Here is an 8,312-nt window from a genome sequence, read left to right on the forward strand (position 1 = left end):
TAGCCTTAAGAGAGTCACACTTAACTTTGACTAAGTTAAAATCTTGATTTAGAAACTCAGCTAGTGCTTTTGGCAACCAAACCCCACAGCCAAACAGCTGCATGTCTAGAGGTAGAGGAGTAGTCTCCTCACACCGGGTAAGTCTAGCTGAGTATTAGTATACTCAGCCTTGCTTGTGGCATAATTTTTTACAGGTTCTCTGGAGGAGATGGTTGCTGGGATAACTTGGCCGTCCACCTTGCCACCGGGTTGGACTGTTGAGTGGGACCCTGCCTCGGCTGAGGAGGAGCATGAGGAGTGATGGGACAGGCTTCCCCATCTCTCTGTTTAATTACCGTTAGTTTTATTCCGCTGCACTTAGAACAATGATGGTTAATTTTGCAAAAACTCCGATGATGATGATGGTGATGTAATAATTTAACATTGTGACATGTATGGTTTTATGCTTTATTGTATTTGCTCTGTGACTCACCTTCGAGTGAGATTGTGGTACTTGATCCTGTCAGTGGCCGTGTCGGACTAGATCCAAGGGATTGACGGGTTATTCCCATTTAAGTGTGGTCTAGCCTCTAAGGCGGGACTTGGGCACTTAAGTTGGAATAATTCGGGCAGTTCCGCCACAGATATGATTACACCCGCCGTCACATCACATTACTACTCAGAAGCAGCCGTCCCTTGCCCACACCCATTGGGGGGGACGCCCAGGAATTATCAGTATATTTTTCAAAATGGTCACATCTGTGCAGGCCACGCAGTGAATACCTCAAGACAAAAATGAGATACCAGTAAGGATCAGAGGAAAGCCAAATATAGCCAGTGAAGTACAAAATATGGCCGACAGAAGCGATGTGAAGACTAGACAGAGAACGTCCATCAGACGTCCAATCAGTCACAGAGCAAATAAATTGCACTACCTAGCAAGATATGGATGGATTGCGAACTCGGCTGCTAAAGACAAAATATATGCTGACCTCTGAAACAAAATATTGATGACATAATGCTGACCTCCAAAGCATAATGTGAACAGCTTCATGCCGATTTCTACAAACCAGAAAGGATAATTTTCAGCAAAGAGACACAAAAGGAAGACCTTCGAATGGATTATCCTCAAAAATCCATTTGAAGGTCGGGGGCTACACCCATTGGGTGCACCTCCGGTGCACCCCATGGATTATCATTCCAAGCCAAGATAGTGCCGACTTATAAAGAGTGTGGAACAAGATTAAAAGGCCAGCTTTCAACCAAAATGCAGGAGCACAAATGGAAATAATTTCTGGGGAAGACCTTCGAGTAGATTATTTTCCAAAATCTACTCGAAGCTGGGGGGCTACACCCATTGGGTGCACCTCCGGTGCACCCAATGAAGTTCAGAATCCTACAAATCGAAATGCCGACCTCTAAGGCACGAGCACGAAACAAGGCTTCGGTCTACGAGAGATCAAAGCAGGAGAAGACAACAAGAAATCATTTTCCTCAAGTCACCTGCAAGTTGGACCTGGGATCTTTGGGCTGATTACCTCTAAATTAACCCAAAGATCAGGGGCTTGTGGGGGATAGATATCCCCCGGGTCCACTAAAAGAGTAAAAGACCCCACGAAAGGCCCAAGGGCCCAATAAATCGTGAGGTCATTCTTTCGTGGGCCTGGGGAGAAGCAACCAGCAAAGTAGATCGACATGAGGCCGGATTGGTGCAAGCCCGAACGGCCCACAACGTCGAGCGAATGACCAAAACAGAAATCTGACTTTCCCGCGCCGGAGCCCCCATGCAACGGAGCCATGCAAGGATAAGTCGGCGAAGGTTACGCAGGGATAAACTCAAGAGGTTCACTATCTCTTAGCTACTTGTTGTTATCATATCCACATGTATTGCCCCACGGTCGAGTATATAAGGCCTAGGGGGCACCTCTTCAGAACGATCGACCCTATTACTTAGCCACCCACACCAATTCTCTGTATTCTCAACCCAGAGAAGCTCTCTTGTAACCACATTCACCAAGCATACTCACCAGGACGTAGGGTGTTACGCATCTCTAAGCGGCCCGAACCTGTAAACCTTGTCCACTGTTCCTCGTGCAATCGGCACGAACCATTTTGCTACAGTCGTCGACACCGTCCTACTCCTAAAAACACCTCGAGGGGCAACCCCGGGTGTGCGGTCGGACCCAAAACACCGACACATCCCCCAACTCAAGACGATGAACAGGTTCATCAAGAGGAGGCATGTGATCAAGAGGAAGCACAGGATGTCCAAGAGGAAGAGGAAGAAGCACCTCAGGCCCCTCCAACTCAAGCTCGAGCGACGATTCAAAGGAATCATCCCGTCGACCAGATTTTGGGTGACATTAGCAAGGGAGTAACTACTCGATCTAGATTAGTTAATTTTTGTGAGCATTACTCTTTTGTCTCTTCTATTGAGCCTTTCAGGGTAGAAGAGGCCTTGCTAGATCCAGACTGGGTGTTGGCCATGCAGGAAGAGCTCAATAACTTCAAAAGAAATGAAGTTTGGACGCTGGTGCCTCGCTCGAAGCAAAATGTTGTGGGAACCAAGTGGGTGTTCTGCAACAAACAGGACAAGCACAGGGTGGTGACGAGGAGCAAGGCTTGACTTGTGGCAAAAGGTTATGCCCAAGTCGCAGGTTTGGAATTTGAGGAGACATTTGCTCCTGTGGCTAGGCTAGAGTCCATTCATATTTTGCTAGCATATGCCGCTCACCATTCTTTCAGGTTGTTCCAAATGGATGTGAAGAGCGCTTTCCTCAACGGGCCAATCAAGGAGGAGGTGTACGTGGAGCAACCCCCTAGCTTTGAGGATGAACGGTACCCCGACCACGTGTGTAAGCTCTCTAAGGCGCTCTATGGACTTAAGCAAGCCCCAAGAGCATGGTATGAATGCCTTAGAGACTTTTTAATTGCTAATGCTTTCAAGGATGGGAAAGCCGATCCAACTCTTTTTACTAAGACTTGTGATGGTGACTTATTTGTATGCCAAATTTATGTTGATGACATAATATTTGGGTCTACTAACCAAAAGTCTTGTGAAGAGTTTAGCAGGGTGATGACTCAAAAGTTTGAGATGTCGATGATGGGCGAGTTAAGCTATTTCCTTGTGTTCCAAGTAAAGCAACTCAAGGATGGGACCTTCATCTCCCAAACGAAGTACACGCAAGACTTGATCAAGCGGTTTGGGATGAAGGACGCCAAGCCCGCAAAGACTCCAATGGGAACCGACGGACACACCGACCTCAACAAAGGAGGTAAGTCCGTTGATCAAAAGGCATACCGGTCTATGATAGGGTCCTTACTTTATTTATGTGCTAGTAGACCGGATATTATGCTTAGCTTATGCATGTGTGCTAGATTTCAATCCGATCCAAGGGAGTGTCACTTACTGGCAGTGAAGCGAATTCTTAGATATTTAGTCGCTACGCCTTGCTTCGGGATCTGGTATCCAAAGGGGTCTACCTTTGACTTGATTGGATATTCAGACTCCGATTATGCTGGATGTAAGGTCGATAGGAAGAGTACATCGGGAACGTGCCAATACTTAGGAAGGTCCCTAGTGTCGTGGAGTTCTAAGAAACAAACTTTTGTTGCCCTATCCACCGTTGAGGCCAAGTATGTTGCCGCAGGACAGTGTTGCGCGCAACTACTTTGGATGAGGCAAACCCTCAGGGACTTTGGCTACAATCTGAGCAAAGTCCCACTCCTATGTGATAATGAGAGTGCTATCCGCATGGCGGATAATCCTGTTGAACACAGTCGCACAAAGCACATAGACATCCGGCATCACTTTTTGAGAGACCACCAGCAAAAGGGAGATATCGAAGTGTTTTATGTTAGCACCGAGAACCAGCTAGCTGATATCTTTACCAAGCCTCTAGATGAGTCGACCTTTTGCAGGCTGCGTAGTGAGCTAAATGTCTTAGATTCGCGGAACTTGGATTGATTTATAGCATACATGTGTTTTATGCCTTTGATCATGTTCCTTATGCATTTTGTTGTTTATGTATGGTGCTCAAGTTGTACAAGCACTCCCCGGACCTCATAAGTCCATTTGCAAGTGATGCACATTTTTAGGGGGAGTTGTGTTACAACTTGATCCTTTGAGACTAACTGTGTGCTTGAGTGTTCTAAATTTAGTCTCAAAGGAGGATTGAAAGGGAAAAGGTGGACTTGGACCATGCAAGACTTCCACTGCACTCCGATGAAAGGGTAACTTATTCCAAGTTCATCTCCGTGCTCTTATTGCCTTTTTACTCTTAATTGAAAATTTTGGTGAGGCAATGGGGTTCAAGGGCCAAGATTGATCCCGTTTTGGTGCTTGATGCCAAAGGGGGAGAAAATAAGGCCAAAGCAACAAATGGATCAGCTACCACTTGAGAACTTTGAGAATAGTAGAATAGAGCTTTTGGTTTGTCAAAAATCTCTTATTGTCTCTTTTGTCAAAAGTTGGCCTCTTGTGGGGAGAATGGTTGATTATGGGAAAAAGGGGGAGTTTTTGAAATCGTTGATCAATTTCTCTTGGAACAACTCTCTTTATGTCTCAACAAGTGTGTTTGACTTAGAGATAGGAATTTGAGGTTGATTTGCAAAAACAAAACCAAGTGGTGGCAAAGAATGATCCAAATATGCCAAATTTGAATCAAAACAAATTTGTGTTCTCATTTGCATTGATGTTGCACTTCTTTAGTTGCTTTTTGTTGTGTTGGCATAAATCACCAAAAAGGGGGAGATTGAAAGGGAAATGTGCCCTTGGGCCATTTCTAAGTATTTTGGTGATTGAGTGCCAACACAAATGCTTAAGTGTTAATCTATGCCAATTGATGAACAAAGTGCAAATCAAGAGTAAAGGTATGTTTCTAAGACTCAGTACATTGTTTTGAAGACTAATGTATTGTGTCTAAGTGCTAGAAACAGAAAACAACCAATTTGGAAAAGACTTGGCTGAGCAGCCAAGACTCTGCGCAGTCTGGGTGCACCGGACTGTCCGGTGGGGCACCAGACAGTGTCCGGTGCGCCAGGCTGGTGGCTGTCAACTGGCTGCTCTCGGGACTTCAACGACGGTGTACAACTATAAATCACCGGACTGTCCGGTGGTGCACCGGACTGTCCGGTGAGCCAACAGTCGGTTGGGCCAACGGTCGGCCGCGTAATCCGCGCGCGACGCGTGGCAGAGCCAACGGTCAGAAGGGGGCACCGGACTGTCCGGTGTGCACCAGACAGTGTCCGGTACGCCAACGGCTCTGAATCTCCAACGGTCGGCTTCGCCAAAGAAGGAAAGAAATCCGCACCGGACAGTGTCCGGTGGTGCACCGGACTGTCCGGTGCGCCAGGCGACAGAAGGCAGGAATTGCCTTCCTGGAATGCTCTCAACGGCTCCTAGCTGCCTTGGGGCTATAAAAGGGACCCCTAGGCGCAAGGAGGAGAACACCAAGCATTCTCTAAGCATTCTTAAGCACCAAGACTTCAATTCCGCGCATTCGATTCTTTGTGATAGCAACTAGAGCTCCATTTTAGTAGAGAACTCTTTGAGTTGTGTTGAGAGCTCGTGTTGTGACTTGTGTGCGTGTGTTGCTCTGATTATTTGTCTTGTGTGTGTTGCTCATCCCATCCTTACTCCCGTGCTTCTTTGTGAACATCTTTGTAAGGGCGAGAGGCTCCAAGTTGTGGAGATTCCTCGCAAGCGGGATATAGTATAGTGAAAGCAAAACACCGTGGTATTCAAGTGGGTCTTTGGACCGCTTGAAAGGGGTTGAGTGCAACCCTCGTCCGTTGAGATGCCACAACGTGGAGTAGGCAAGTGTTGGACTTGGCCGAACCACGGGATAAACCACTGTGCCATCTCTGTGTTGATATTCTTGTGGTTATTGTGTCTTGCAAGAATTCTTCTCTAGCCACTTGGCTTTATTGTGCTAACTCCTAACAAAGTTTTGTGGCATTAAAGTTTCAAGTTTTTACAGGATCACCTATTCACCCCCCTCTAGGTGCTCTCAGTATGGTGTACTGTTCTTTTGTATTAAATGTGTGGATGTATGTATGTTTGTGCTCGCATAGAGAACAATCCGGTTGAAGAGCCCGAAGAACTCGCAGGAGAAGCCCCTGAGCAGCAGTCGGTTGGTGGAGGCAAGTGTCCCTTGACCTATCTCTGTCCTATACATTCTTTAATTCACCTCCCGCTTTTCACAGTTATGCCTAAGGATTGACTAGCTTTTGTTATCACTGTCCTTGTTTACCTATTTGGGTTGGATCATTATTGCTTAGTCTTATGCTATTGCTCAACTCTAATCAATGAACATGATGAGAATGATCAATGATACATTGTTTTCCCTTCTTTTATTATGATGTTATGCTTGTGTCCTTCAAGGGGGCTCGAGCGGTTTCTCGAGTGCCTCTCCGTAAGGACCTGTTCATTGGATGACCGCCCGGGAAAACAGTGCAACCATGAGGGTGGAATGGGGTGCCCTTAGCTGAATAATTAGAGGATCCGGGGTGTAGTTCGCTTAGCCGTCGTGCCGTCAATGGGGCTCGGTGTATGCGGCTCGCTCTGCTAAGCTTGGGTTCGCCCCCCCTTGGGGAGGAGTGCGGTGCATTTAGGAAACCTAACGGGCGGCTACAGCTCCGGGGAATCTTTGTAAAGGCTACGTAGTGATGCCCTGCTGGGCCACCTAGGCAGTGGTCAATGGGGAGTAGCTCTCTCCGGGCAGAAAGGGAATCACGGCTTGTGGGTAAAGTGCACAACCTCTGCAGAGTGTTTGAAAACTGATATATCAGCCGTGCTCACGGTTATGAGCGGCCAAGGGAGCTCCAGTGATTAGTGATACTTGATCAGAGATGTTCGGATTTGCAGGTGGCAATGAGATTGATGGTTCTTGGTTTTGACTCTGGTAATGGTAAGTGGTACTCTTTCCGTTTGGAAAGGAGTACGTTTGGGTTAATAACGTGGGCTAAATCTAAAACTTGGCTTTCTCTACTAGTAATAATAACCTGACCAACTAAAAGCAACTGCTTGACTTATCCCCACATAAAGCTAGTCCACTACAGCCAAACAGGATACTTGCTGAGTATGTTGATGTGTACTCACCCTTGCTCTACACACCAAACCCCCCCATCCCCAGATTGTCAGCTTTGCAACCACTGCTCAGGACAAGATGAAGCCGTGGAAGGAGACCATCAGGAGTTCCAAGATTATGATGAGTTCTAGGCGTGGGTTAGCGGCAACCCCTAGTCGGCTGCCTGTGAAGGTCGCGTTTATCTACGTTTCTTTTCCGCACTTTGATTTATTGTAAAGACTATAGGGATGTCTCAGACATATGATGTAATCGACTATTTCCCTTTTTAATACTATTTGAGCACTATGTGATGATGTCCATGTTATGTAACTATTGTGTACATGAATTGCTGATCCTGGCACGTACATGGCTCGCATTCGGTTTGCCTTCTAAAACCGGGTGTGACAGAACCTTGCATTAGATCTCCCAATGATCCTAGTGAAAATATTCTTATAGGTAGAGCCATCATTCCTCAGGATTAACCTGAGCTAGGAATTATTGCAAAGGACAAACTCTAACTGCAAGATTTACCTCTAGGCAGGGCTAAGCAATTTTGTAAATCATATTTGATACTTCACCAGAAGAATCTATAAAAGGAATGGATTTCAAGGTAGCCAATGCATCAAAGGGTTTCCAAGCAACTCCTATAAACCTAATGCACATTTCGCTAGACTTAAAGTGTGTAAAAATCATTTAAAACACAAGAAAGGGGTTGCATGCACCGGGGCTTGCCTGGAATAAACACTACGTTAGTGTTTGTTAGACGACGACCACTTGACGACCATCCTTTTGTGTTGGCACTTGTTCAGCCTGTCCATCTTCAGGTTGATCCGACTAACGACATCGTCTTGCGGAGATGTCCAATCTCTGCATTATCCTGGGGTCCACTTGGGTCGTCTTCCGCATCACGTGATTAATTATCGTACCTAAATGAAATGCATGGTGCATATGAATGGATATAAGCAGGAATATCACAACCTAAATAATGCTACACGATAGCGAATTAAACAACAATAGCAAGACATCGCAAATCTAGTGCGAAAATATTAGATGTCGATATCACATTAAAACTATAGCTATAGCATTCTAACTTAATCGGACTCAATTCTAACAGCACACCACAGTAAATTTTGTATAAGCATTTTCCTCTCCTAAAACCTACCACGATGGACTTATAGAACTTAGGGTCATTACTTGCTTCAATTAACTTGTATAGAACACCAACTAACAATTCATCACACAAATATAGCGTGCTTACTACAA

The sequence above is a fragment of the Zea mays genome, chromosome 10 (genome assembly GCF_902167145.1).
Source record: "Zea mays cultivar B73 chromosome 10, Zm-B73-REFERENCE-NAM-5.0, whole genome shotgun sequence".
NCBI lineage: Eukaryota > Viridiplantae > Streptophyta > Magnoliopsida > Poales > Poaceae > Zea > Zea mays.